The sequence below is a fragment of the Somniosus microcephalus genome, unplaced genomic scaffold (assembly GCF_052327205.1).
Source record: "Somniosus microcephalus isolate GS21.2 unplaced genomic scaffold, FLI_Smic_1.0 scaffold63, whole genome shotgun sequence".
Classification (NCBI taxonomy): Eukaryota; Metazoa; Chordata; class Chondrichthyes; order Squaliformes; family Somniosidae; genus Somniosus; species Somniosus microcephalus.
This window is the reverse complement of record NW_028225250.1, coordinates 117,862-145,272: the sequence shown is the minus strand read 5'-3', so window position 1 is coordinate 145,272 and position 27,411 is coordinate 117,862. Positions and strand designations below refer to the sequence as shown.

The 27,411-nt window shown below is 52.9% G+C and overlaps 5 non-coding genes across 5 annotated transcripts; all 5 read left to right on the top strand.

Moving 5' to 3' along the window:
* The first annotated feature begins 6,165 nt into the window (after positions 1 to 6,165).
* Positions 6,166 to 6,257, top strand: trnay-gua (transfer RNA tyrosine (anticodon GUA)). The gene is given in 2 exon segments: positions 6,166 to 6,202; positions 6,222 to 6,257. It is a non-coding gene; the product is annotated as a tRNA-Tyr (tRNA).
* Positions 6,258 to 11,171: 4,914 nt separating this feature from the next.
* Positions 11,172 to 11,263, top strand: trnay-gua (transfer RNA tyrosine (anticodon GUA)). The gene is given in 2 exon segments: positions 11,172 to 11,208; positions 11,228 to 11,263. It is a non-coding gene; the product is annotated as a tRNA-Tyr (tRNA).
* A 2,410-nt stretch (positions 11,264 to 13,673) lies between these two features.
* trnay-gua (transfer RNA tyrosine (anticodon GUA)) lies at positions 13,674 to 13,765 on the top strand. Its single transcript is given in 2 exon segments — positions 13,674 to 13,710; positions 13,730 to 13,765. It is a non-coding gene; the product is annotated as a tRNA-Tyr (tRNA).
* Positions 13,766 to 18,677: 4,912 nt separating this feature from the next.
* trnay-gua (transfer RNA tyrosine (anticodon GUA)) lies at positions 18,678 to 18,769 on the top strand. The gene is given in 2 exon segments: positions 18,678 to 18,714; positions 18,734 to 18,769. It is a non-coding gene; the product is annotated as a tRNA-Tyr (tRNA).
* A 3,661-nt stretch (positions 18,770 to 22,430) lies between these two features.
* Positions 22,431 to 22,522, top strand: trnay-gua (transfer RNA tyrosine (anticodon GUA)). The gene is given in 2 exon segments: positions 22,431 to 22,467; positions 22,487 to 22,522. It is a non-coding gene; the product is annotated as a tRNA-Tyr (tRNA).
* Positions 22,523 to 27,411: the final 4,889 nt, after the last annotated feature.

Below are 27,411 nucleotides of genomic sequence, written 5' to 3'. Positions count from 1 at the left end.
GCTCGCGTGCTTTTGCAGTAAGCGGGTGGTAAGCAGCATTTCGCTCAAAGCTCCTCTCTTCACTTTATAGTGCATCATGTTGCCACGAAGGCACAAGACACCTCTTTTTCTTGTCTCGAACTTTAATGCTCTCTGCGTCCACCAGCACACAGCTGTTTTGCTTGAGCATTTGTGTCTGCTCACCAGCAGGGAGTGCCATTGAGCAGCAACACTTTGAAACACTCAGCACTCACTTTCAGGCAAAAGAAGTCGCCTATCAGTCAGACAGCGCTCTCGGCTGCTCCCTCACGCTCGGGACGGCCGCCACTTTCCGCTCACCTCGCTTCCCTGCCGCAGTCTCGGGATCTTCTCGGCTTCTTTCATCGTTGCTGTGGCTTCACGCCCTACTGCTGCTCGGCAACGCCGATTGGAGCAAAGTATTTAATGAAGTCAAGGAGTGGGCCGATCCTCAAGCAGGATTTCTCTGCCGGTCGCGGAGCAGCGTGGCGGCGAGTGCGAAGAGGCTACTGAGGAGCAAACTAAAGCACCATGCACAAAGCGACCGGGGAATTAGCTCAAATGGTAGAGCGCTCGCTTAGCATGTGAGAGGTAGCGGGATCGATGCCCGCATTCTCCACTTTCCTTTTGGCTTAGAGCAATTATTCAGAACGAAATGGGCTCTCGCGTCACTGAACCCCTGCCAGACGGGAAAAACGGACAGCAAATCTTTTTCTGCCATGTCGTCAGCAAGATTTCTTGCTTTTCACATCCAGCAAAGGTGAGAGAAGCCCAAAAAACGACTTTGCCAGCACTGACGCCTTCTCCGAAGATTCAACTCAGGATCTTCGCATTAGGAGACTGACGTGCTGCCTGCTGCGCTGAGAAGGCACTTGCCATGCAAGCGGCCAGGCAGCGCTGCCATGTGGGGCATCTTGCAAGGTGTTTACATTTATAACGCGCTGTTTGCAAAAAACTCCGAGCCAGATAGGAGTCAAACCTACAATCTTCTGATTTGTAGTCAGACGCGTTATCCAGGCTGTGGAGAGTAGCTGGCAGCTCACAGTCCCACCAACGCTGCGGCACGAGCAGGTACCGATGACGCGCACGTGACTCCGCCAGGCCAGAAGCGTCAAAATGCGCACGGCAAACTATCGGCAAACAAAAGCACCTTTGCCGCTTCCCTTCGATAGCTCAGCTGGTAAAGCGGAGGACTGTAGTGGAATACAAAGCAATGTCATCCTTAGGTCGCTGGTTCAATTCCGGCTCGAAGGAGCTCGCGTGCTTTTGCAGTAAGCGGGTGGTAAGCAGCATTTCGCTCAAAGCTCCTCTCTTCACTTTATAGTGCATCATGTTGCCACGAAGGCACAAGACACCTCTTTTTCTTGTCTCGAACTTTAATGCTCTCTGCGTCCACCAGCACACAGCTGTTTTGCTTGAGCATTTGTGTCTGCTCACCAGCAGGGAGTGCCATTGAGCAGCCACACTTTGAAACACTCAGCACTCACTTTCAGGCAAAAGAAGTCGTCTATCAGTCAGACAGCGCTCTCGGCTGCTCCCTCACGCTCGGGACGGCCGCCACTTTCCGCTCACCTCGCTTCCCTGCCGCAGTCTCGGGATCTTCTCGGCTTCTTTCATCGTTGCTGTGGCTTCACGTCCTACTGCTGCTCGGCAACGCCGATTGGAGCAAAGTATTTAATGAAGTCAAGGAGTGGGCCGACCCTCAAGCAGGATTTCTCTGCCGGTCGCGGAGCAGCGTGGCGGCGAGTGCGAAGAAGCTACTGAGGAGCAAACTAAAGCACCATGCACAAAACGGCCGGGGAATTAGCTCAAATGGTAGAGCGCTCGCTTAGCATGTGAGAGGTAGCGGGATCGATGCCCGCATTCTCCACTTTCCTTTTGGCTTAGAGCAATTATTCAGAACGAAATGGGCTCTCGCGTCACTGAACCCCTGTCAGACGGGAAAAACGGACAGCAAATCTTTTTCTGCCATGTCGTCAGCAAGATTTCTTGCTTTTCATATCCAGCAAAGGTGAGAGAAGCCCAAAAAACGAATTTGCCAGCACTGACGCCTTCTCCGAAGATTCAACTCAGGATCTTCGCATTAGGAGACTGACGTGCTGCCTGCTGCGCTGAGAAGGCACTTGCCATGCAAGCGGCCAGGCAGCGCTGCCATGTAGGGCATCTTGCAAAGTGTTTACATTTATAACGCGCTGTTTGCAAAAAACTCCGAGCCAGATAGGAGTCAAACCTACAATCTTCTGATTTGTAGTCAGACGCGTTATCCAGGCTGTGGAGAGTAGCTGGCAGCTCACAGTCCCACCAACGCTGCGGCACGAGCAGGTACCGATGACGCGCACGTGACTCCGCCAGGCCAGAAGCGTCAAAATGCGCACGGCAAACTATCGGCAAACAAAAGCACCTTTGCCGCTTACCTTCGATAGCTCAGCTGGTAGAGCGGAGGACTGAAGTGGATATACCAAAGCAAAGTCATCCTTAGGTCGCTGGTTCAATTCTGGCTCGAAGGAGCTCGCGTGCTTTTGCAGTAAGCGGGTGGTAAGCAGCATTTCGCTCAAAGCTCCTCTCTTCACTTTATAGTGCATCATGTTGCCACGAAGGCACAAGACACCTCTTTTTCTTGTCTCGAACTTTAATGCTCTCTGCGTCCACCAGCACACAGCTGTTTTGCTTGAGCATTTGTGTCTGCTAACCAGCAGGGAGTGCCATTGAGCAGCAACACTTTGAAACACTCAGCACTCACTTTCAGGCAAAAGAAGTCGTCTATCAGTCAGACAGCGCTCTCGGCTGCTCCCTCACGCTCGGGACGGCCGCCACTTTCCGCTCACCTCACTTCCCTGCCGCAGTCTCGGGATCTTCTCGGCTTCTTTCATCGTTGCTGTGGCTTCACGCCCTACTGCTGCTCGGCAACGCCGATTGGAGCAAAGTATTTAATGAAGTCAAGGAGTGGGCCGATCCTCAAGCAGGATTTCTCTGCCGGTCGCGGAGCAGCGTGGCGGCGAGTGCGAAGAGGCTACTGAGGAGCAAACTAAAGCACCATGCACAAAGCGACCGGGGAATTAGCTCAAATGGTAGAGCGCTCGCTTAGCATGTGAGAGGTAGCGGGATCGATGCCCGCATTCTCCACTTTCCTTTTGGCTTAGAGCAATTATTCAGAACGAAATGGGCTCTCGCGTCACTGAACCCCTGTCAGACGGGAAAAACGGACAGCAAATCTTTTTCTGCCATGTCGTCAGCAAGATTTCTTGCTTTTCACATCCAGCAAAGGTGAGAGAAGCCCAAAAAACGACTTTGCCAGCACTGACGCCTTCTCCGAAGATTCAACTCAGGATCTTCGCATTAGGAGACTGACGTGCTGCCTGCTGCGCTGAGAAGGCACTTGCCATGCAAGCGGCCAGGCAGCGCTGCCATGTGGGGCATCTTGCAAGGTGTTTACATTTATAACGCGCTGTTTGCAAAAAACTCCGAGCCAGATAGGAGTCAAACCTACAATCTTCTGATTTGTAGTCAGACGCGTTATCCAGGCTGTGGAGAGTAGCTGGCAGCTCACAGTCCCACCAACGCTGCGGCACGAGCAGATACCGATGACGCGCACGTGACTCCGCCAGGCCAGAAGCGTCAAAATGCGCACGGCAAACTATCGGCAAACAAAAGCACTTTTGTCGCTTCCCTTCGATAGCTCAGCTGGTAGAGCGGAGGACTGTAGTGGAATACAAAGCAAAGTCATCCTTAGATCGCTGGTTCAATTCCGGCTCGAAGGAGCTCGTGTGCTTTTGCAGTAAGCGGGTGGTAAGCAGCATTTCGCTCAAAGCTCCTCTCTTCACTTTATAGTGCATCATGTTGCCACGAAGGCACAAGACACCTCTTTTTCTTGTCTCGAACTTTAATGCTCTCTGCGTCCACCAGCACACAGCTGTTTTGCTTGAGCATTTGTGTCTGCTCACCAGCAGGGAGTGCCATTGAGCAGCAACACTTTGAAACACTCAGCACTCACTTTCAGGCAAAAGAAGTCGTCTATCAGTCAGACAGCGCTCTCGGCTGCTCCCTCACGCTCGGGACGGCCGCCACTTTCCGCTCACCTCACTTCCCTGCCGCAGTCTCGGGATCTTCTCTGCTTCTTTCATCGTTGCTGTGGCTTCACGCCCTACTGCTGCTCGGCAACGCCGATTGGAGCAAAGTATTTAATGAAGTCAAGGAGTGGGCCGATCCTCAAGCAGGATTTCTCTGCCGGTCGCAGAGCTGCGTGGCGGCGAGTGCGAAGAGGCTACTGAGGAGCAAACTAAAGCGCCATGCACAAAGCGACCGGGGAATTAGCTCAAATGGTAGAGCGCTCGCTTAGCATGTGAGAGGTAGCGGGATCGATGCCCGCATTCTCCACTTTCCTTTTGGCTTAGAGCAATTATTCAGAACGAAATGGGCTCTCGCGTCACTGAACCCCTGTCAGACGGGAAAAACGGACAGCAAATCTTTTTCTGCCATGTCGTCAGCAAGATTTCTTGCTTTTCACATCCAGCAAAGGTGAGAGAAGCCCAAAAAACGACTTTGCCAGCACTGACGCCTTCTCCGAAGATTCAACTCAGGATCTTCGCATTAGGAGACTGACGTGCTGCCTGCTGCGCTGAGAAGGCACTTGCCATGCAAGCGGCCAGGCAGCGCTGCCATGTGGGGCATCTTGCAAGGTGTTTACATTTATAACGCGCTGTTTGCAAAAAACTCCGAGCCTGATAGGAGTCAAACCTACAATCTTCTGATTTGTAGTCAGACGCGTTATCCAGGCTGTGGAGAGTAGCTGGCAGCTCACAGTCCCACCAACGCTGCGGCACGAGCAGGTACCGATGACGCGCACGTGACTCCGCCAGGCCAGAAGCGTCAAAATGCGCACGGCAAACTATCGGCAAACAAAAGCACCTTTGCCGCTTCCCTTCGATAGCTCAGCTGGTAGAGTGGAGGACTGTAGTGGAATATAAAGCAAAGTCATCCTTAGGTCGCTGGTTCAATTCCGGCTCGAAGGAGCTCGCGTGCTTTTGCAGTAAGCGGGTGGTAAGCAGCATTTCGCTCAAAGCTCCTCTCTTCACTTTATAGTGCATCATGTTGCCACGAAGGCACAAGACACCTCTTTTTCTTGTCTCGAACTTTAATGCTCTCTGCGTCCACCAGCACACAGCTGTTTTGCTTGAGCATTTGTGTCTGCTCACCAGCAGGGAGTGCCATTGAGCAGCAACACTTTGAAACACTCAGCACTCACTTTCAGGCAAAAGAAGTCGTCTATCAGTCAGACAGCGCTCTCGGCTGCTCCCTCACGCTCGGGACGGCCGCCACTTTCCGCTCACCTCGCTTCCCTGCCGCAGTCTCGGGATCTTCTCGGCTTCTTTCATCGTTGCTGTGGCTTCACGCCCTACTGCTGCTCGGCAACGCCGATTGGAGCAAAGTATTTAATGAAGTCAAGGAGTGGGCCGATCCTCAAGCAGGATTTCTCTGCCGGTCGCGGAGCAGCGTGGCGGCGAGTGCGAAGAGGCTACTGAGGAGCAAACTAAAGCACCATGCACAAAGCGACCGGGGAATTAGCTCAAATGGTAGAGCGCTCGCTTAGCATGTGAGAGGTAGCGGGATCGATGCCCGCATTCTCCACTTTCCTTTTGGCTTAGAGCAATTATTCAGAACGAAATGGGCTCTCGCGTCACTGAACCCCTGTCAGACGGGAAAAACGGACAGCAAATCTTTTTCTGCCATGTCGTCAGCAAGATTTCTTGCTTTTCACATCCAGCAAAGGTGAGAGAAGCCCAAAAAACGACTTTGCCAGCACTGACGCCTTCTCCGAAGATTCAACTCAGGATCTTCGCATTAGGAGACTGACGTGCTGCCTGCTGCGCTGAGAAGGCACTTGCCATGCAAGCGGCCAGGCAGCGCTGCCATGTGGGGCATCTTGCAAGGTGTTTACATTTATAACGCGCTGTTTGCAAAAAACTCCGAGCCAGATAGGAGTCAAACCTACAATCTTCTGATTTGTAGTCAGACGCGTTATCCAGGCTGTGGAGAGTAGCTGGCAGCTCACAGTCCCACCAACGCTGCGGCACGAGCAGGTACCGATGACGCGCACGTGACTCCGCCAGGCCAGAAGCGTCAAAATGCGCACGGCAAACTATCGGCAAACAAAAGCACCTTTGCCGCTTCCCTTCGATAGCTCAGCTGGTAGAGCGGAGGACTGTAGTGGAATACAAAGCAAAGTCATCCTTAGGTCGCTGGTTCAATTCCGGCTCGAAGGAGCTCGCGTGCTTTTGCAGTAAGCGGGTGGTAAGCAGCATTTCGCTCAAAGCTCCTCTCTTCACTTTATAGTGCATCATGTTGCCACGAAGGCACAAGACACCTCTTTTTCTTGTCTCGAACTTTAATGCTCTCTGCGTCCACCAGCACACAGCTGTTTTGCTTGAGCATTTGTGTCTGCTCACCAGCAGGGAGTGCCATTGAGCAGCAACACTTTGAAACACTCAGCACTCACTTTCAGGCAAAAGAAGTCGCCTATCAGTCAGACAGCGCTCTCGGCTGCTCCCTCACGCTCGGGACGGTCGCCACTTTCCGCTCACCTCGCTTCCCTGCCGCAGTCTCGGGGTCTTCTCGGCTTCTTTCATCGTTGCTGTGGCTTCACGTCCTACTGCTGCTCGGCAACGCCGATTGGAGCAAAGTATTTAATGAAGTCAAGGAGTGGGCCAATCCTCAAGCAGGATTTCTCTGCCGGTCGCGGAGCTGCGTGGCGGCGAGTGCGAAGAGGCTACTGAGGACCAAACTAAAGCACCATGCACAAAGCGACCGGGGAATTAGCTCAAATGGTAGAGCGCTCGCTTAGCATGTGAGAGGTAGCGGGATCGATGCCCGCATTCTCCACTTTCCTTTTGGCTTAGAGCAATTATTCAGAACGAAATCGGCTCTCGCGTCACTGAACCCCTGTCAGACGGGAAAAACGGACAGCAAATCTTTTTCTGCCATGTCGTCAGCAAGATTTCTTGCTTTTCACATCCAGCAAAGGTGAGAGAAGCCCAAAAAACGACTTTGCCAGCACTGACGCCTTCTCCGAAGATTCAACTCAGGATCTTCGCATTAGGAGACTGACGTGCTGCCTGCTGCGCTGAGAAGGCACTTGCCATGCAAGCGGCCAGGCAGCGCTGCCATGTGGGGCATCTTGCAAGGTGTTTACATTTATAACGCGCTGTTTGCAAAAAACTCCGAGCCAGATAGGAGTCAAACCTACAATCTTCTGATTTGTCGTCAGACGCGTTATCCAGGCTGTGGAGAGTAGCTGGCAGCTCACAGTCCCACCAACGCTGCGGCACGAGCAGGTACCGATGACGCGCACGTGACTCCGCCAGGCCAGAAGCGTCAAAATGCGCACGGCAAACTATCGGCAAACAAAAGCACCTTTGCCGCTTCCCTTCGATAGCTCAGCTGGTAAAGCGGAGGACTGTAGTGGAATACAAAGCAATGTCATCCTTAGGTCGCTGGTTCAATTCCGGCTCGAAGGAGCTCGCGTGCTTTTGCAGTAAGCGGGTGGTAAGCAGCATTTCGCTCAAAGCTCCTCTCTTCACTTTATAGTGCATCATGTTGCCACGAAGGCACAAGACACCTCTTTTTCTTGTCTCGAACTTTAATGCTCTCTGCGTCCACCAGCACACAGCTGTTTTGCTTGAGCATTTGTGTCTGCTCACCAGCAGGGAGTGCCATTGAGCAGCCACACTTTGAAACACTCAGCACTCACTTTCAGGCAAAAGAAGTCGTCTATCAGTCAGACAGCGCTCTCGGCTGCTCCCTCACGCTCGGGACGGCCGCCACTTTCCGCTCACCTCGCTTCCCTGCCGCAGTCTCGGGGTCTTCTCGGCTTCTTTCATCGTTGCTGTGGCTTCACGTCCTACTGCTGCTCGGCAACGCCGATTGGAGCAAAGTATTTAATGAAGTCAAGGAGTGGGCCGACCCTCAAGCAGGATTTCTCTGCCGGTCGCGGAGCAGCGTGGCGGCGAGTGCGAAGAGGCTACTGAGGAGCAAACTAAAGCACCATGCACAAAACGGCCGGGGAATTAGCTCAAATGGTAGAGCGCTCGCTTAGCATGTGAGAGGTAGCGGGATCGATGCCCGCATTCTCCACTTTCCTTTTGGCTTAGAGCAATTATTCAGAACGAAATGGGCTCTCGCGTCACTGAACCCCTGTCAGACGGGAAAAACGGACAGCAAATCTTTTTCTGCCATGTCGTCAGCAAGATTTCTTGCTTTTCATATCCAGCAAAGGTGAGAGAAGCCCAAAAAACGACTTTGCCAGCACTGACGCCTTCTCCGAAGATTCAACTCAGGATCTTCGCATTAGGAGACTGACGTGCTGCCTGCTGCGCTGAGAAGGCACTTGCCATGCAAGCGGCCAGGCAGCGCTGCCATGTAGGGCATCTTGCAAAGTGTTTACATTTATAACGCGCTGTTTGCAAAAAACTCCGAGCCAGATAGGAGTCAAACCTACAATCTTCTGATTTGTAGTCAGACGCGTTATCCAGGCTGTGGAGAGTAGCTGGCAGCTCACAGTCCCACCAACGCTGCGGCACGAGCAGGTACCGATGACGCGCACGTGACTCCGCCAGGCCAGAAGCGTCAAAATGCGCACGGCAAACTATCGGCAAACAAAAGCACCTTTGCCGCTTACCTTCGATAGCTCAGCTGGTAGAGCGGAGGACTGTAGTGGATATACCAAAGCAAAGTCATCCTTAGGTCGCTGGTTCAATTCTGGCTCGAAGGAGCTCGCGTGCTTTTGCAGTAAGCGGGTGGTAAGCAGCATTTCGCTCAAAGCTCCTCTCTTCACTTTATAGTGCATCATGTTGCCACGAAGGCACAAGACACCTCTTTTTCTTGTCTCGAACTTTAATGCTCTCTGCGTCCACCAGCACACAGCTGTTTTGCTTGAGCATTTGTGTCTGCTAACCAGCAGGGAGTGCCATTGAGCAGCAACACTTTGAAACACTCAGCACTCACTTTCAGGCAAAAGAAGTCGTCTATCAGTCAGACAGCGCTCTCGGCTGCTCCCTCACGCTCGGGACGGCCGCCACTTTCCGCTCACCTCACTTCCCTGCCGCAGTCTCGGGATCTTCTCGGCTTCTTTCATCGTTGCTGTGGCTTCACGCCCTACTGCTGCTCGGCAACGCCGATTGGAGCAAAGTATTTAATGAAGTCAAGGAGTGGGCCGATCCTCAAGCAGGATTTCTCTGCCGGTCGCGGAGCAGCGTGGCGGCGAGTGCGAAGAGGCTACTGAGGAGCAAACTAAAGCACCATGCACAAAGCGACCGGGGAATTAGCTCAAATGGTAGAGCGCTCGCTTAGCATGTGAGAGGTAGCGGGATCGATGCCCGCATTCTCCACTTTCCTTTTGGCTTAGAGCAATTATTCAGAACGAAATGGGCTCTCGCGTCACTGAACCCCTGTCAGACGGGAAAAACGGACAGCAAATCTTTTTCTGCCATGTCGTCAGCAAGATTTCTTGCTTTTCACATCCAGCAAAGGTGAGAGAAGCCCAAAAAACGACTTTGCCAGCACTGACGCCTTCTCCGAAGATTCAACTCAGGATCTTCGCATTAGGAGACTGACGTGCTGCCTGCTGCGCTGAGAAGGCACTTGCCATGCAAGCGGCCAGGCAGCGCTGCCATGTGGGGCATCTTGCAAGGTGTTTACATTTATAACGCGCTGTTTGCAAAAAACTCCGAGCCAGATAGGAGTCAAACCTACAATCTTCTGATTTGTAGTCAGACGCGTTATCCAGGCTGTGGAGAGTAGCTGGCAGCTCACAGTCCCACCAACGCTGCGGCACGAGCAGATACCGATGACGCGCACGTGACTCCGCCAGGCCAGAAGCGTCAAAATGCGCACGGCAAACTATCGGCAAACAAAAGCACTTTTGTCGCTTCCCTTCGATAGCTCAGCTGGTAGAGCGGAGGACTGTAGTGGAATACAAAGCAAAGTCATCCTTAGATCGCTGGTTCAATTCCGGCTCGAAGGAGCTCGCGTGCTTTTGCAGTAAGCGGGTGGTAAGCAGCATTTCGCTCAAAGCTCCTCTCTTCACTTTATAGTGCATCATGTTGCCACGAAGGCACAAGACACCTCTTTTTCTTGTCTCGAACTTTAATGCTCTCTGCGTCCACCAGCACACAGCTGTTTTGCTTGAGCATTTGTGTCTGCTCACCAGCAGGGAGTGCCATTGAGCAGCAACACTTTGAAACACTCAGCACTCACTTTCAGGCAAAAGAAGTCGTCTATCAGTCAGACAGCGCTCTCGGCTGCTCCCTCACGCTCGGGACGGCCGCCACTTTCCGCTCACCTCACTTCCCTGCCGCAGTCTCGGGATCTTCTCTGCTTCTTTCATCGTTGCTGTGGCTTCACGCCCTACTGCTGCTCGGCAACGCCGATTGGAGCAAAGTATTTAATGAAGTCAAGGAGTGGGCCGATCCTCAAGCAGGATTTCTCTGCCGGTCGCAGAGCTGCGTGGCGGCGAGTGCGAAGAGGCTACTGAGGAGCAAACTAAAGCGCCATGCACAAAGCGACCGGGGAATTAGCTCAAATGGTAGAGCGCTCGCTTAGCATGTGAGAGGTAGTGGGATCGATGCCCGCATTCTCCACTTTCCTTTTGGCTTAGAGCAATTATTCAGAACGAAATGGGCTCTCGCGTCACTGAACCCCTGTCAGACGGGAAAAACGGACAGCAAATCTTTTTCTGCCATGTCGTCAGCAAGATTTCTTGCTTTTCACATCCAGCAAAGGTGAGAGAAGCCCAAAAAACGACTTTGCCAGCACTGACGCCTTCTCCGAAGATTCAACTCAGGATCTTCGCATTAGGAGACTGACGTGCTGCCTGCTGCGCTGAGAAGGCACTTGCCATGCAAGCGGCCAGGCAGCGCTGCCATGTGGGGCATCTTGCAAGGTGTTTACATTTATAACGCGCTGTTTGCAAAAAACTCCGAGCCAGATAGGAGTCAAACCTACAATCTTCTGATTTGTAGTCAGACGCGTTATCCAGGCTGTGGAGAGTAGCTGGCAGCTCACAGTCCCACCAACGCTGCGGCACGAGCAGGTACCGATGACGCGCACGTGACTCCGCCAGGCCAGAAGCGTCAAAATGCGCACGGCAAACTATCGGCAAACAAAAGCACCTTTGCCGCTTCCCTTCGATAGCTCAGCTGGTAGAGCGGAGGACTGTAGTGGAATATAAAGCAAAGTCATCCTTAGGTCGCTGGTTCAATTCCGGCTCGAAGGAGCTCGCGTGCTTTTGCAGTAAGCGGGTGGTAAGCAGCATTTCGCTCAAAGCTCCTCTCTTCACTTTATAGTGCATCATGTTGCCACGAAGGCACAAGACACCTCTTTTTCTTGTCTCGAACTTTAATGCTCTCTACGTCCACCAGCACACAGCTGTTTTGCTTGAGCATTTGTGTCTGCTCACCAGCAGGGAGTGCCATTGAGCAGCCACACTTTGAAACACTCAGCACTCACTTTCAGGCAAAAGAAGTCGTCTATCAGTCAGACAGCGCTCTCGGCTGCTCCCTCACGCTCGGGACGGCCGCCACTTTCCGCTCACCTCGCTTCCCTGCCGCAGTCTCGGGATCTTCTCGGCTTCTTTCATCGTTGCTGTGGCTTCACGTCCTACTGCTGCTCGGCAACGCCGATTGGAGCAAAGTATTTAATGAAGTCAAGGAGTGGGCCGATCCTCAAGCAGGATTTCTCTGCCGGTCGCGGAGCAGCGTGGCGGCGAGTGCGAAGAGGCTACTGAGGAGCAAACTAAAGCACCATGCACAAAGCGACCGGGGAATTAGCTCAAATGGTAGAGCGCTCGCTTAGCATGTGAGAGGTAGCGGGATCGATGCCCGCATTCTCCACTTTCCTTTTGGCTTAGAGCAATTATTCAGAACGAAATGGGCTCTCGCGTCACTGAACCCCTGTCAGACGGGAAAAACGGACAGCAAATCTTTTTCTGCCATGTCGTCAGCAAGATTTCTTGCTTTTCACATCCAGCAAAGGTGAGAGAAGCCCAAAAAACGACTTTGCCAGCACTGACGCCTTCTCCGAAGATTCAACGCAGGATCTTCGCATTAGGAGACTGACGTGCTGCCTGCTGCGCTGAGAAGGCACTTGCCATGCAAGCGGCCAGGCAGCGCTGCCATGTGGGGCATCTTGCAAGGTGTTTACATTTATAACGCGCTGTTTGCAAAAAACTCCGAGCCAGATAGGAGTCAAACCTACAATCTTCTGATTTGTAGTCAGACGCGTTATCCAGGCTGTGGAGAGTAGCTGGCAGCTCACAGTCCCACCAACGCTGCGGCACGAGCAGGTACCGATGACGCGCACGTGACTCCGCCAGGCCAGAAGCGTCAAAATGCGCACGGCAAACTATCGGCAAACAAAAGCACCTTTGCTGCTTCCCTTTGAAAGCTCAGCTGGTAGAGCGGAGGACTGTAGTGGAATACAAAGCAAAGTCATCCTTCGGTCGCTGGTTCAATTCCGGCTCGAAGGAGCTCGCGTGCTTTTGCAGTAAGCGGGTGGTAAGCAGCATTTCGCTCAAAGCTCCTCTCTTCACTTTATAGTGCATCATGTTGCCACGAAGGCACAAGACACCTCTTTTTCTTGTCTCGAACTTTAATGCTCTCTACGTCCACCAGCACACAGCTGTTTTGCTTGAGCATTTGTGTCTGCTCACCAGCAGGGAGTGCCATTGAGCAGCCACACTTTGAAACACTCAGCACTCACTTTCAGGCAAAAGAAGTCGTCTATCAGTCAGACAGCGCTCTCGGCTGCTCCCTCACACTCGGGACGGCCGCCACTTTCCGCTCACCTCGCTTCCCTGCCGCAGTCTCGGGATCTTCTCGGCTTCTTTCATCGTTGCTGTGGCTTCACGTCCTACTGCTGCTCGGCAACGCCGATTGGAGCAAAGTATTTAATGAAGTCAAGGAGTGGGCCGATCCTCAAGCAGGATTTCTCTGCCGGTCGCGGAGCAGCGTGGCGGCGAGTGCGAAGAGGCTACTGAGGAGCAAACTAAAGCACTATGCACAAAGCGACCGGGGAATTAGCTCAAATGGTAGAGCGCTCGCTTAGCATGTGAGAGGTAGCGGGATCGATGCCCGCATTCTCCACTTTCCTTTTGGCTTAGAGCAATTATTCAGAACGAAATGGGCTCTCGCGTCACTGAACCCCTGTCAGACGGGAAAAACGGACAGCAAATCTTTTTCTGCCATGTCGTCAGCAAGATTTCTTGCTTTTCACATCCAGCAAAGGTGAGAGAAGCCCAAAAAACGACTTTGCCAGCACTGACGCCTTCTCCGAAGATTCAACTCAGGATCTTCGCATTAGGAGACTGACGTGCTGCCTGCTGCGCTGAGAAGGCACTTGCCATGCAAGCGGCCAGGCAGCGCTGCCATGTGGGGCATCTTGCAAGGTGTTTACATTTATAACGCGCTGTTTGCAAAAAACTCCGAGCCAGATAGGAGTCAAACCTACAATCTTCTGATTTGTAGTCAGACGCGTTATCCAGGCTGTGGAGAGTAGCTGGCAGCTCACAGTCCCACCAACGCTGCGGCACGAGCAGGTACCGATGACGCGCACGTGACTCCGCCAGGCCAGAAGCGTCAAAATGCGCACGGCAAACTATCGGCAAACAAAAGCACCTTTGCCGCTTCCCTTCGATAGCTCAGCTGGTAGAGCGGAGGACTGTAGTGGAATACAAAGCAAAATCATCCTTAGGTCGCTGGTTCAATTCCGGCTCGAAGGAGCTCGCGTGCTTTTGCAGTAAGCGGGTGGTAAGCAGCATTTCGCTCAAAGCTCCTCTCTTCACTTTATAGTGCATCATGTTGCCACGAAGGCACAAGACACCTCTTTTTCTTGTCTCGAACTTTAATGCTCTCTGCGTCCACCAGCACACAGCTGTTTTGCTTGAGCATTTGTGTCTGCTCACCAGCAGGGAGTGCCATTGAGCAGCAACACTTTGAAACACTCAGCACTCACTTTCAGGCAAAAGAAGTCGTCTATCAGTCAGACAGCGCTCTCGGCTGCTCCCTCACGCTCGGGACGGGCGCCACTTTCCGCTCACCTCGCTTCCCTGCCGCAGTCTCGGGGTCTTCTCGGCTTCTTTCATCGTTGCTGTGGCTTCACGTCCTACTGCTGCTCGGCAACGCCGATTGGAGCAAAGTATTTAATGAAGTCAAGGAGTGGGCCAATCCTCAAGCAGGATTTCTCTGCCGGTCGCGGAGCTGCGTGGCGGCGAGTGCGAAGAGGCTACTGAGGAGCAAACTAAAGCACCATGCACAAAGCGACCGGGGAATTAGCTCAAATGGTAGAGCGCTCGCTTAGCATGTGAGAGGTAGCGGGATCGATGCCCGCATTCTCCACTTTCCTTTTGGCTTAGAGCAATTATTCAGAACGAAATGGGCTCTCGCGTCACTGAACCCCTGTCAGACGGGAAAAACGGACAGCAAAACTTTTTCTGCCATGTCGTCAGCAAGATTTCTTGCTTTTCACATCCAGCAAAGGTGAGAGAAGCCCAAAAAACGACTTTGCCAGCACTGACGCCTTCTCCGAAGATTCAACTCAGGATCTTCGCATTAGGAGACTGACGTGCTGCCTGCTGCGCTGAGAAGGCACTTGCCATGCAAGCGGCCAGGCAGCGCTGCCATGTGGGGCATCTTGCAAGGTGTTTACATTTATAACGCGCTGTTTGCAAAAAACTCCGAGCCAGATAGGAGTCAAACCTACAATCTTCTGATTTGTAGTCAGACGCGTTATCCAGGCTGTGGAGAGTAGCTGGCAGCTCACAGTCCCACCAACGCTGCGGCACGAGCAGGTACCGATGACGCGCACGTGACTCCGCCAGGCCAGAAGCGTCAAAATGCGCACGGCAAACTATCGGCAAACAAAGGCACCTTTGCCGCTTCCCTTCGATAGCTCAGCTGGTAGAGTGGAAGACTGTAGTGGAATACAAAACAAAGTCATCCTTAGGTCGCTGGTTCAATTCCGGCTCGAAGGAGCTCGCGTGCTTTTGCAGTAAGCGGGTGGTAAGCAGCATTTCGCTCAAAGCTCCTCTCTTCACTTTATAGTGCATCATGTTGCCACGAAGGCACAAGACACCTCTTTTTCTTGTCTCGAACTTTAATGCTCTCTGCGTCCACCAGCACACAGCTGTTTTGCTTGAGCATTTGTGTCTGCTCACCAGCAGGGAGTGCCATTGAGCAGCAACACTTTGAAACACTCAGCACTCACTTTCAGGCAAAAGAAGTCGCCTATCAGTCAGACAGCGCTCTCGGCTGCTCCCTCACGCTCGGGACGGCCGCCACTTTCCGCTCACCTCGCTTCCCTGCCGCAGTCTCGGGATCTTCTCGGCTTCTTTCATCGTTGCTGTGGCTTCACGCCCTACTGCTGCTCGGCAACGCCGATTGGAGCAAAGTATTTAATGAAGTCAAGGAGTGGGCCGATCCTCAAGCAGGATTTCTCTGCCGGTCGCGGAGCAGCGTGGCGGCAAGTGCGAAGAGGCTACTGAGGAGCAAACTAAAGCACCATGCACAAAGCGACCGGGGAATTAGCTCAAATGGTAGAGCGCTCGCTTAGCATGTGAGAGGTAGCGGGATCGATGCCCGCATTCTCCACTTTCCTTTTGGCTTAGAGCAATTATTCAGAACGAAATGGGCTCTCGCGTCACTGAACCCCTGTCAGACGGGAAAAACGGACAGCAAATCTTTTTCTGCCATGTCGTCAGCAAGATTTCTTGCTTTTCACATCCAGCAAAGGTGAGAGAAGCCCAAAAAACGACTTTGCCAGCACTGACGCCTTCTCCGAAGATTCAACTCAGGATCTTCGCATTAGGAGACTGACGTGCTGCCTGCTGCGCTGAGAAGGCACTTGCCATGCAAGCGGCCAGGCAGCGCTGCCATGTGGGGCATCTTGCAAGGTGTTTACATTTATAACGCGCTGTTTGCAAAAAACTCCGAGCCAGATAGGAGTCAAACCTACAATCTTCTGATTTGTAGTCAGACGCGTTATCCAGGCTGTGGAGAGTAGCTGGCAGCTCACAGTCCCACCAACGCTGCGGCACGAGCAGGTACCGATGACGCGCACGTGACTCCGCCAGGCCAGAAGCGTCAAAATGCGCACGGCAAACTATCGGCAAACAAAAGCACCTTTGCCGCTTCCCTTCGATAGCTCAGCTGGTAAAGCGGAGGACTGTAGTGGAATACAAAGCAATGTCATCCTTAGGTCGCTGGTTCAATTCTGGCTCGAAGGAGCTCGCGTGCTTTTGCAGTAAGCGGGTGGTAAGCAGCATTTCGCTCAAAGCTCCTCTCTTCACTTTATAGTGCATCATGTTGCCACGAAGGCACAAGACACCTCTTTTTCTTGTCTCGAACTTTAATGCTCTCTGCGTCCACCAGCACACAGCTGTTTTGCTTGAGCATTTGTGTCTGCTAACCAGCAGGGAGTGCCATTGAGCAGCAACACTTTGAAACACTCAGCACTCACTTTCAGGCAAAAGAAGTCGTCTATCAGTCAGACAGCGCTCTCGGCTGCTCCCTCACGCTCGGGACGGCCGCCACTTTCCGCTCACCTCGCTTCCCTGCCGCAGTCTCGGGATCTTCTCGGCTTCTTTCATCGTTGCTGTGGCTTCACGCCCTACTGCTGCTCGGCAACGCCGATTGGAGCAAAGTATTTAATGAAGTCAAGGAGTGGGCCGATCCTCAAGCAGGATTTCTCTGCCGGTCGCGGAGCAGCGTGGCGGCGAGTGCGAAGAGGCTACTGAGGAGCAAACTAAAGCACCATGCACAAAGCGACCGGGGAATTAGCTCAAATGGTAGAGCGCTCGCTTAGCATGTGAGAGGTAGCGGGATCGATGCCCGCATTCTCCACTTTCCTTTTGGCTTAGAGCAATTATTCAGAACGAAATGGGCTCTCGCGTCACTGAACCCCTGTCAGACGGGAAAAACGGACAGCAAATCTTTTTCTGCCATGTCGTCAGCAAGATTTCTTGCTTTTCACATCCAGCAAAGGTGAGAGAAGCCCAAAAAACGACTTTGCCAGCACTGACGCCTTCTCCGAAGATTCAACTCAGGATCTTCGCATTAGGAGACTGACGTGCTGCCTGCTGCGCTGAGAAGGCACTTGCCATGCAAGCGGCCAGGCAGCGCTGCCATGTGGGGCATCTTGCAAGGTGTTTACATTTATAACGCGCTGTTTGCAAAAAACTCCGAGCCAGATAGGAGTCAAACCTACAATCTTCTGATTTGTAGTCAGACGCGTTATCCAGGCTGTGGAGAGTAGCTGGCAGCTCACAGTCCCACCAACGCTGCGGCACGAGCAGATACCGATGACGCGCACGTGACTCCGCCAGGCCAGAAGCGTCAAAATGCGCACGGCAAACTATCGGCAAACAAAAGCACTTTTGTCGCTTCCCTTCGATAGCTCAGCTGGTAGAGCGGAGGACTGTAGTGGAATACAAAGCAAAGTCATCCTTAGATCGCTGGTTCAATTCCGGCTCGAAGGAGCTCGCGTGCTTTTGCAGTAAGCGGGTGGTAAGCAGCATTTCGCTCAAAGCTCCTCTCTTCACTTTATAGTGCATCATGTTGCCACGAAGGCACAAGACACCTCTTTTTCTTGTCTCGAACTTTAATGCTCTCTGCGTCCACCAGCACACAGCTGTTTTGCTTGAGCATTTGTGTCTGCTCACCAGCAGGGAGTGCCATTGAGCAGCAACACTTTGAAACACTCAGCACTCACTTTCAGGCAAAAGAAGTCGTCTATCAGTCAGACAGCGCTCTCGGCTGCTCCCTCACGCTCGGGACGGCCGCCACTTTCCGCTCACCTCACTTCCCTGCCGCAGTCTCGGGATCTTCTCTGCTTCTTTCATCGTTGCTGTGGCTTCACGCCCTACTGCTGCTCGGCAACGCCGATTGGAGCAAAGTATTTAATGAAGTCAAGGAGTGGGCCGATCCTCAAGCAGGATTTCTCTGCCGGTCGCAGAGCTGCGTGGCGGCGAGTGCGAAGAGGCTACTGAGGAGCAAACTAAAGCGCCATGCACAAAGCGACCGGGGAATTAGCTCAAATGGTAGAGCGCTCGCTTAGCATGTGAGAGGTAGCGGGATCGATGCCCGCATTCTCCACTTTCCTTTTGGCTTAGAGCAATTATTCAGAACGAAATGGGCTCTCGCGTCACTGAACCCCTGTCAGACGGGAAAAACGGACAGCAAATCTTTTTCTGCCATGTCGTCAGCAAGATTTCTTGCTTTTCACATCCAGCAAAGGTGAGAGAAGCCCAAAAAACGACTTTGCCAGCACTGACGCCTTCTCCGAAGATTCAACTCAGGATCTTCGCATTAGGAGACTGACGTGCTGCCTGCTGCGCTGAGAAGGCACTTGCCATGCAAGCGGCCAGGCAGCGCTGCCATGTGGGGCATCTTGCAAGGTGTTTACATTTATAACGCGCTGTTTGCAAAAAACTCCGAGCCAGATAGGAGTCAAACCTACAATCTTCTGATTTGTAGTCAGACGCGTTATCCAGGCTGTGGAGAGTAGCTGGCAGCTCACAGTCCCACCAACGCTGCGGCACGAGCAGGTACCGATGACGCGCACGTGACTCCGCCAGGCCAGAAGCGTCAAAATGCGCACGGCAAACTATCGGCAAACAAAAGCACCTTTGCCGCTTCCCTTCGATAGCTCAGCTGGTAGAGCGGAGGACTGTAGTGGAATATAAAGCAAAGTCATCCTTAGGTCGCTGGTTCAATTCCGGCTCGAAGGAGCTCGCGTGCTTTTGCAGTAAGCGGGTGGTAAGCAGCATTTCGCTCAAAGCTCCTCTCTTCACTTTATAGTGCATCATGTTGCCACGAAGGCACAAGACACCTCTTTTTCTTGTCTCGAACTTTAATGCTCTCTGCGTCCACCAGCACACAGCTGTTTTGCTTGAGCATTTGTGTCTGCTCACCAGCAGGGAGTGCCATTGAGCAGCAACACTTTGAAACACTCAGCACTCACTTTCAGGCAAAAGAAGTCGTCTATCAGTCAGACAGCGCTCTCGGCTGCTCCCTCACGCTCGGGACGGCCGCCACTTTCCGCTCACCTCGCTTCCCTGCCGCAGTCTCGGGATCTTCTCGGCTTCTTTCATCGTTGCTGTGGCTTCACGCCCTACTGCTGCTCGGCAACGCCGATTGGAGCAAAGTATTTAATGAAGTCAAGGAGTGGGCCGATCCTCAAGCAGGATTTCTCTGCCGGTCGCGGAGCAGCGTGGCGGCGAGTGCGAAGAGGCTACTGAGGAGCAAACTAAAGCACCATGCACAAAGCGACCGGGGAATTAGCTCAAATGGTAGAGCGCTCGCTTAGCATGTGAGAGGTAGCGGGATCGATGCCCGCATTCTCCACTTTCCTTTTGGCTTAGAGCAATTATTCAGAACGAAATGGGCTCTCGCGTCACTGAACCCCTGTCAGACGGGAAAAACGGACAGCAAATCTTTTTCTGCCATGTCGTCAGCAAGATTTCTTGCTTTTCACATCCAGCAAAGGTGAGAGAAGCCCAAAAAACGACTTTGCCAGCACTGACGCCTTCTCCGAAGATTCAACGCAGGATCTTCGCATTAGGAGACTGACGTGCTGCCTGCTGCGCTGAGAAGGCACTTGCCATGCAAGCGGCCAGGCAGCGCTGCCATGTGGGGCATCTTGCAAGGTGTTTACATTTATAACGCGCTGTTTGCAAAAAACTCCGAGCCAGATAGGAGTCAAACCTACAATCTTCTGATTTGTAGTCAGACGCGTTATCCAGGCTGTGGAGAGTAGCTGGCAGCTCACAGTCCCACCAACGCTGCGGCACGAGCAGGTACCGATGACGCGCACGTGACTCCGCCAGGCCAGAAGCGTCAAAATGCGCACGGCAAACTATCGGCAAACAAAAGCACCTTTGCCGCTTCCCTTTGAAAGCTCAGCTGGTAGAGCGGAGGACTGTAGTGGAATACAAAGCAAAGTCATCCTTCGGTCGCTGGTTCAATTCCGGCTCGAAGGAGCTCGCGTGCTTTTGCAGTAAGCGGGTGGTAAGCAGCATTTCGCTCAAAGCTCCTCTCTTCACTTTATAGTGCATCATGTTGCCACGAAGGCACAAGACACCTCTTTTTCTTGTCTCGAACTTTAATGCTCTCTACGTCCACCAGCACACAGCTGTTTTGCTTGAGCATTTGTGTCTGCTCACCAGCAGGGAGTGCCATTGAGCAGCCACACTTTGAAACACTCAGCACTCACTTTCAGGCAAAAGAAGTCGTCTATCAGTCAGACAGCGCTCTCGGCTGCTCCCTCACGCTCGGGACGGCCGCCACTTTCCGCTCACCTCGCTTCCCTGCCGCAGTCTCGGGATCTTCTCGGCTTCTTTCATCGTTGCTGTGGCTTCACGTCCTACTGCTGCTCGGCAACGCCGATTGGAGCAAAGTATTTAATGAAGTCAAGGAGTGGGCCGATCCTCAAGCAGGATTTCTCTGCCGGTCGCGGAGCAGCGTGGCGGCGAGTGCGAAGAGGCTACTGAGGAGCAAACTAAAGCACCATGCACAAAGCGACCGGGGAATTAGCTCAAATGGTAGAGCGCTCGCTTAGCATGTGAGAGGTAGCGGGATCGATGCCCGCATTCTCCACTTTCCTTTTGGCTTAGAGCAATTATTCAGAACGAAATGGGCTCTCGCGTCACTGAACCCCTGTCAGACGGGAAAAACGGACAGCAAATCTTTTTCTGCCATGTCGTCAGCAAGATTTCTTGCTTTTCACATCCAGCAAAGGTGAGAGAAGCCCAAAAAACGACTTTGCCAGCACTGACGCCTTCTCCGAAGATTCAACGCAGGATCTTCGCATTAGGAGACTGACGTGCTGCCTGCTGCGCTGAGAAGGCACTTGCCATGCAAGCGGCCAGGCAGCGCTGCCATGTGGGGCATCTTGCAAGGTGTTTACATTTATAACGCGCTGTTTGCAAAAAACTCCGAGCCAGATAGGAGTCAAACCTACAATCTTCTGATTTGTAGTCAGACGCGTTATCCAGGCTGTGGAGAGTAGCTGGCAGCTCACAGTCCCACCAACGCTGCGGCACGAGCAGGTACCGATGACGCGCACGTGACTCCGCCAGGCCAGAAGCGTCAAAATGCGCACGGCAAACTATCGGCAAACAAAAGCACCTTTGCTGCTTCCCTTTGAAAGCTCAGCTGGTAGAGCGGAGGACTGTAGTGGAATACAAAGCAAAGTCATCCTTCGGTCGCTGGTTCAATTCCGGCTCGAAGGAGCTCGCGTGCTTTTGCAGTAAGCGGGTGGTAAGCAGCATTTCGCTCAAAGCTCCTCTCTTCACTTTATAGTGCATCATGTTGCCACGAAGGCACAAGACACCTCTTTTTCTTGTCTCGAACTTTAATGCTCTCTACGTCCACCAGCACACAGCTGTTTTGCTTGAGCATTTGTGTCTGCTCACCAGCAGGGAGTGCCATTGAGCAGCCACACTTTGAAACACTCAGCACTCACTTTCAGGCAAAAGAAGTCGTCTATCAGTCAGACAGCGCTCTCGGCTGCTCCCTCACACTCGGGACGGCCGCCACTTTCCGCTCACCTCGCTTCCCTGCCGCAGTCTCGGGATCTTCTCGGCTTCTTTCATCGTTGCTGTGGCTTCACGTCCTACTGCTGCTCGGCAACGCCGATTGGAGCAAAGTATTTAATGAAGTCAAGGAGTGGGCCGATCCTCAAGCAGGATTTCTCTGCCGGTCGCGGAGCAGCGTGGCGGCGAGTGCGAAGAGGCTACTGAGGAGCAAACTAAAGCACTATGCACAAAGCGACCGGGGAATTAGCTCAAATGGTAGAGCGCTCGCTTAGCATGTGAGAGGTAGCGGGATCGATGCCCGCATTCTCCACTTTCCTTTTGGCTTAGAGCAATTATTCAGAACGAAATGGGCTCTCGCGTCACTGAACCCCTGTCAGACGGGAAAAACGGACAGCAAATCTTTTTCTGCCATGTCGTCAGCAAGATTTCTTGCTTTTCACATCCAGCAAAGGTGAGAGAAGCCCAAAAAACGACTTTGCCAGCACTGACGCCTTCTCCGAAGATTCAACTCAGGATCTTCGCATTAGGAGACTGACGTGCTGCCTGCTGCGCTGAGAAGGCACTTGCCATGCAAGCGGCCAGGCAGCGCTGCCATGTGGGGCATCTTGCAAGGTGTTTACATTTATAACGCGCTGTTTGCAAAAAACTCCGAGCCAGATAGGAGTCAAACCTACAATCTTCTGATTTGTAGTCAGACGCGTTATCCAGGCTGTGGAGAGTAGCTGGCAGCTCACAGTCCCACCAACGCTGCGGCACGAGCAGGTACCGATGACGCGCACGTGACTCCGCCAGGCCAGAAGCGTCAAAATGCGCACGGCAAACTATCGGCAAACAAAAGCACCTTTGCCGCTTCCCTTCGATAGCTCAGCTGGTAGAGCGGAGGACTGTAGTGGAATACAAAGCAAAATCATCCTTAGGTCGCTGGTTCAATTCCGGCTCGAAGGAGCTCGCGTGCTTTTGCAGTAAGCGGGTGGTAAGCAGCATTTCGCTCAAAGCTCCTCTCTTCACTTTATAGTGCATCATGTTGCCACGAAGGCACAAGACACCTCTTTTTCTTGTCTCGAACTTTAATGCTCTCTGCGTCCACCAGCACACAGCTGTTTTGCTTGAGCATTTGTGTCTGCTCACCAGCAGGGAGTGCCATTGAGCAGCAACACTTTGAAACACTCAGCACTCACTTTCAGGCAAAAGAAGTCGTCTATCAGTCAGACAGCGCTCTCGGCTGCTCCCTCACGCTCGGGACGGGCGCCACTTTCCGCTCACCTCGCTTCCCTGCCGCAGTCTCGGGGTCTTCTCGGCTTCTTTCATCGTTGCTGTGGCTTCACGTCCTACTGCTGCTCGGCAACGCCGATTGGAGCAAAGTATTTAATGAAGTCAAGGAGTGGGCCAATCCTCAAGCAGGATTTCTCTGCCGGTCGCGGAGCTGCGTGGCGGCGAGTGCGAAGAGGCTACTGAGGAGCAAACTAAAGCACCATGCACAAAGCGACCGGGGAATTAGCTCAAATGGTAGAGCGCTCGCTTAGCATGTGAGAGGTAGCGGGATCGATGCCCGCATTCTCCACTTTCCTTTTGGCTTAGAGCAATTATTCAGAACGAAATGGGCTCTCGCGTCACTGAACCCCTGTCAGACGGGAAAAACGGACAGCAAAACTTTTTCTGCCATGTCGTCAGCAAGATTTCTTGCTTTTCACATCCAGCAAAGGTGAGAGAAGCCCAAAAAACGACTTTGCCAGCACTGACGCCTTCTCCGAAGATTCAACTCAGGATCTTCGCATTAGGAGACTGACGTGCTGCCTGCTGCGCTGAGAAGGCACTTGCCATGCAAGCGGCCAGGCAGCGCTGCCATGTGGGGCATCTTGCAAGGTGTTTACATTTATAACGCGCTGTTTGCAAAAAACTCCGAGCCAGATAGGAGTCAAACCTACAATCTTCTGATTTGTAGTCAGACGCGTTATCCAGGCTGTGGAGAGTAGCTGGCAGCTCACAGTCCCACCAACGCTGCGGCACGAGCAGGTACCGATGACGCGCACGTGACTCCGCCAGGCCAGAAGCGTCAAAATGCGCACGGCAAACTATCGGCAAACAAAGGCACCTTTGCCGCTTCCCTTCGATAGCTCAGCTGGTAGAGTGGAAGACTGTAGTGGAATACAAAACAAAGTCATCCTTAGGTCGCTGGTTCAATTCCGGCTCGAAGGAGCTCGCGTGCTTTTGCAGTAAGCGGGTGGTAAGCAGCATTTCGCTCAAAGCTCCTCTCTTCACTTTATAGTGCATCATGTTGCCACGAAGGCACAAGACACCTCTTTTTCTTGTCTCGAACTTTAATGCTCTCTGCGTCCACCAGCACACAGCTGTTTTGCTTGAGCATTTGTGTCTGCTCACCAGCAGGGAGTGCCATTGAGCAGCAACACTTTGAAACACTCAGCACTCACTTTCAGGCAAAAGAAGTCGCCTATCAGTCAGACAGCGCTCTCGGCTGCTCCCTCACGCTCGGGACGGCCGCCACTTTCCGCTCACCTCGCTTCCCTGCCGCAGTCTCGGGATCTTCTCGGCTTCTTTCATCGTTGCTGTGGCTTCACGCCCTACTGCTGCTCGGCAACGCCGATTGGAGCAAAGTATTTAATGAAGTCAAGGAGTGGGCCGATCCTCAAGCAGGATTTCTCTGCCGGTCGCGGAGCAGCGTGGCGGCAAGTGCGAAGAGGCTACTGAGGAGCAAACTAAAGCACCATGCACAAAGCGACCGGGGAATTAGCTCAAATGGTAGAGCGCTCGCTTAGCATGTGAGAGGTAGCGGGATCGATGCCCGCATTCTCCACTTTCCTTTTGGCTTAGAGCAATTATTCAGAACGAAATGGGCTCTCGCGTCACTGAACCCCTGTCAGACGGGAAAAACGGACAGCAAATCTTTTTCTGCCATGTCGTCAGCAAGATTTCTTGCTTTTCACATCCAGCAAAGGTGAGAGAAGCCCAAAAAACGACTTTGCCAGCACTGACGCCTTCTCCGAAGATTCAACTCAGGATCTTCGCATTAGGAGACTGACGTGCTGCCTGCTGCGCTGAGAAGGCACTTGCCATGCAAGCGGCCAGGCAGCGCTGCCATGTGGGGCATCTTGCAAGGTGTTTACATTTATAACGCGCTGTTTGCAAAAAACTCCGAGCCAGATAGGAGTCAAACCTACAATCTTCTGATTTGTAGTCAGACGCGTTATCCAGGCTGTGGAGAGTAGCTGGCAGCTCACAGTCCCACCAACGCTGCGGCACGAGCAGGTACCGATGACGCGCACGTGACTCCGCCAGGCCAGAAGCGTCAAAATGCGCACGGCAAACTATCGGCAAACAAAAGCACCTTTGCCGCTTCCCTTCGATAGCTCAGCTGGTAAAGCGGAGGACTGTAGTGGAATACAAAGCAATGTCATCCTTAGGTCGCTGGTTCAATTCTGGCTCGAAGGAGCTCGCGTGCTTTTGCAGTAAGCGGGTGGTAAGCAGCATTTCGCTCAAAGCTCCTCTCTTCACTTTATAGTGCATCATGTTGCCACGAAGGCACAAGACACCTCTTTTTCTTGTCTCGAACTTTAATGCTCTCTGCGTCCACCAGCACACAGCTGTTTTGCTTGAGCATTTGTGTCTGCTAACCAGCAGGGAGTGCCATTGAGCAGCAACACTTTGAAACACTCAGCACTCACTTTCAGGCAAAAGAAGTCGTCTATCAGTCAGACAGCGCTCTCGGCTGCTCCCTCACGCTCGGGACGGCCGCCACTTTCCGCTCACCTCGCTTCCCTGCCGCAGTCTCGGGATCTTCTCGGCTTCTTTCATCGTTGCTGTGGCTTCACGCCCTACTGCTGCTCGGCAACGCCGATTGGAGCAAAGTATTTAATGAAGTCAAGGAGTGGGCCGATCCTCAAGCAGGATTTCTCTGCCGGTCGCGGAGCAGCGTGGCGGCGAGTGCGAAGAGGCTACTGAGGAGCAAACTAAAGCACCATGCACAAAGCGACCGGGGAATTAGCTCAAATGGTAGAGCGCTCGCTTAGCATGTGAGAGGTAGCGGGATCGATGCCCGCATTCTCCACTTTCCTTTTGGCTTAGAGCAATTATTCAGAACGAAATGGGCTCTCGCGTCACTGAACCCCTGTCAGACGGGAAAAACGGACAGCAAATCTTTTTCTGCCATGTCGTCAGCAAGATTTCTTGCTTTTCACATCCAGCAAAGGTGAGAGAAGCCCAAAAAACGACTTTGCCAGCACTGACGCCTTCTCCGAAGATTCAACTCAGGATCTTCGCATTAGGAGACTGACGTGCTGCCTGCTGCGCTGAGAAGGCACTTGCCATGCAAGCGGCCAGGCAGCGCTGCCATGTGGGGCATCTTGCAAGGTGTTTACATTTATAACGCGCTGTTTGCAAAAAACTCCGAGCCAGATAGGAGTCAAACCTACAATCTTCTGATTTGTAGTCAGACGCGTTATCCAGGCTGTGGAGAGTAGCTGGCAGCTCACAGTCCCACCAACGCTGCGGCACGAGCAGATACCGATGACGCGCACGTGACTCCGCCAGGCCAGAAGCGTCAAAATGCGCACGGCAAACTATCGGCAAACAAAAGCACTTTTGTCGCTTCCCTTCGATAGCTCAGCTGGTAGAGCGGAGGACTGTAGTGGAATACAAAGCAAAGTCATCCTTAGATCGCTGGTTCAATTCCGGCTCGAAGGAGCTCGCGTGCTTTTGCAGTAAGCGGGTGGTAAGCAGCATTTCGCTCAAAGCTCCTCTCTTCACTTTATAGTGCATCATGTTGCCACGAAGGCACAAGACACCTCTTTTTCTTGTCTCGAACTTTAATGCTCTCTGCGTCCACCAGCACACAGCTGTTTTGCTTGAGCATTTGTGTCTGCTCACCAGCAGGGAGTGCCATTGAGCAGCAACACTTTGAAACACTCAGCACTCACTTTCAGGCAAAAGAAGTCGTCTATCAGTCAGACAGCGCTCTCGGCTGCTCCCTCACGCTCGGGACGGCCGCCACTTTCCGCTCACCTCACTTCCCTGCCGCAGTCTCGGGATCTTCTCTGCTTCTTTCATCGTTGCTGTGGCTTCACGCCCTACTGCTGCTCGGCAACGCCGATTGGAGCAAAGTATTTAATGAAGTCAAGGAGTGGGCCGATCCTCAAGCAGGATTTCTCTGCCGGTCGCAGAGCTGCGTGGCGGCGAGTGCGAAGAGGCTACTGAGGAGCAAACTAAAGCGCCATGCACAAAGCGACCGGGGAATTAGCTCAAATGGTAGAGCGCTCGCTTAGCATGTGAGAGGTAGCGGGATCGATGCCCGCATTCTCCACTTTCCTTTTGGCTTAGAGCAATTATTCAGAACGAAATGGGCTCTCGCGTCACTGAACCCCTGTCAGACGGGAAAAACGGACAGCAAATCTTTTTCTGCCATGTCGTCAGCAAGATTTCTTGCTTTTCACATCCAGCAAAGGTGAGAGAAGCCCAAAAAACGACTTTGCCAGCACTGACGCCTTCTCCGAAGATTCAACTCAGGATCTTCGCATTAGGAGACTGACGTGCTGCCTGCTGCGCTGAGAAGGCACTTGCCATGCAAGCGGCCAGGCAGCGCTGCCATGTGGGGCATCTTGCAAGGTGTTTACATTTATAACGCGCTGTTTGCAAAAAACTCCGAGCCAGATAGGAGTCAAACCTACAATCTTCTGATTTGTAGTCAGACGCGTTATCCAGGCTGTGGAGAGTAGCTGGCAGCTCACAGTCCCACCAACGCTGCGGCACGAGCAGGTACCGATGACGCGCACGTGACTCCGCCAGGCCAGAAGCGTCAAAATGCGCACGGCAAACTATCGGCA